This window comes from Aphelocoma coerulescens, chromosome 2 (assembly GCF_041296385.1).
Source record: "Aphelocoma coerulescens isolate FSJ_1873_10779 chromosome 2, UR_Acoe_1.0, whole genome shotgun sequence".
NCBI lineage: Eukaryota > Metazoa > Chordata > Aves > Passeriformes > Corvidae > Aphelocoma > Aphelocoma coerulescens.
In genome coordinates, this window is record NC_091015.1 from 93,335,422 (window position 1) to 93,337,574 (window position 2,153).

The 2,153-nt window shown below is 46.3% G+C and overlaps 1 long non-coding RNA gene across 1 annotated transcript; it reads left to right on the top strand.

Moving 5' to 3' along the window:
- Window positions 1-414: 414 nt before the first annotated feature.
- LOC138105819 (uncharacterized) lies at window positions 415-1,132 on the top strand. Its single transcript, XR_011148708.1, has 2 exons — window positions 415-721; window positions 898-1,132. It is a non-coding gene; the product is annotated as an uncharacterized lncRNA (long non-coding RNA).
- The last annotated feature ends 1,021 nt before the right edge of the window (window positions 1,133-2,153 follow it).

Sequence of the window (2,153 nt, forward strand, 5' to 3'; positions counted from 1 at the left end):
CTCTCTGGGCTGTGAGTGCACAGTGCTGGGTCATGTCCAACCTCTCATCCCCCAGCACCCCCAGGTCCTTCTGGGCAGGGCTGCTCTGATTTGTTCATCCCCCAGCCTGTGTTGGTTCTGGGGGTTGCCCTGACCCAGGTGCAGCACCTTGCACTTGGTCTTGTTAAACTTCAAGAGTTTCCCATGCACCCACTTTTTGAGCTTGTCTGAGTCCCTCTGGATGGCCAGCCCATTCTTCAGGTGTGTCAACCACAACCCTCAGCTTGGTGTCATCTGCAAATTTTCTGAGGGTGCATTCAATCCCTTTGTCTATGTAATTAATGAAGATATTAAATGCAGGTGGTCCCAACACAGGTCCCTGAGGGAGACCACTTATCACTGATGTCTATCAGGATTCTGAGCCATTGACCACTACCCTCTGGATGCAACCATCCAAAGACTTTCTTATCCATCTAGCAGTTCACTCACCAAATTTTTCTCTCTCCAATATGGAGAAAAGGATACTGTGGGGGCTGTGTCAAAAGCCTCACCGAAATCCAGATAAACAACACCTGTAATCCTTACCTTGTTGACTGATGTAGCCACTCCATCATAGAAGGCCATTAGGCTCATCAGTCAGGACTTGCCCTTGGTGAAGCTGCACTGGTTGTATCAAATCTCTTCAAGATATTTCAGTCTAACTTCTAGGAGGACCTATTCCATGATATTCCCAGGCACAGAGGTGAGGCTGACAGGTCAGTAGTTCCCTGGGTTGTCCTTTGTATTCATTACCAAGATGTACAAATCCTTATGATCAAAACCTGGGGCCCAAAGGAACAACTTTTTCTCCCCTGCTTGTTGACTGTTGGTCAACTGCTGTTTCAACAAATGAGCTACTGATATATTTCTCTTTTTCAGGAGTACCTTCAGTGTGAATCCAGGAGCCTTACCTTCATGGCCTAAATTTGAAAATAATTCACTTTTATGCCTGTCAGAAGTTTCAAAAAAAAAAAAAAAAAAAAGGATTAATTTATTGTGTTGATAGTCTAAGATCATTATATAAGGAGTCTAAGCTCCTTTTGTACTTCTAGACTCTTTGTGTTCCTGAATAATTTACACAGATACAATTTTGAACTATGTTTTTCTACCTGTAGATTGTGTTTAAATTACTTTATTTCACTCTTGCATTTCAAGTTCAGGACTGTTACGATCCGGTTTAAACCCAGGAAAGCAAAGCAAGCTAGGTCTCTGTGCATAAACCGGAAAGAACTTAGAAGGTTCAAAATATTCCTAGAAATGAGACTAAAACCAAACGAGGTTAGACGTTGTTGCCAAAAAATGGATGTATTTTATTTAACAGAAAAAGAGGCAAAGAGAAGGGAAGAGAAAAGAGAGAAAGAAAAAGAAGTGTGCATGGGGGTAGGGGAACAGGGAGAGGTGACAGGGGTTAGGTGGAAGCAGATCACCCATCCGAGGGTCCCAACGACGTCTCGTTGCTCCCCTCCATCCGGTCTGCTGGTGGTGAGGGTCCCCTGTTGCCACTGTGGCCACCACACGCTATGCCACACTGCCACACACCGGAGAATACAGAATTCTGTGGATTGATATACACTTTGGGCCAGGTGGGAACGTCCACGTGTCTCCCTTGCAGGAGCCAGCTTGACACACTGTCCCTTGCAACACTGAGGGTCTCTTGCATCATCTCTGGTGCTCTGGTGCAGGGTCGGGGACCCCTTTGAGGGGGCCCCTGTGATGGGCCATGTCACCCCCTTCTGCTGTGGATAAACTTCCCCCCCCCCAGCGAGGACCCCTCAGCTGGGCTCCTCTGCACAGTGGAGGATGGGCAGTCACTGCACCTCTGACCAGAGGCTTTTCCAACACACACCCAAAGCCTCTCCTCCCCCCTGCCCTTTGGTGGAAGGTCTGTGCCAGCCTGGCAGCTGTGGTCCTCATCTTGGAGGTATTAAGCTTGTGCTTTGTGAATGTCCCCAGCCCTGAGCTGTTACTTTATCTTATCTTCATCAGCGAGTGGTGTAAGGCCTCAGTCAGGGTGTGGTAGTCTTCTCTGCAGCTTTTGTAATACAGTTTTAAGAGTCCTTCAAGAAAATATTTTTCATAAACTGTAATATTTCAGTCTCTGACAAGGACAAATGTAATTTTTCTTTAAAAATATA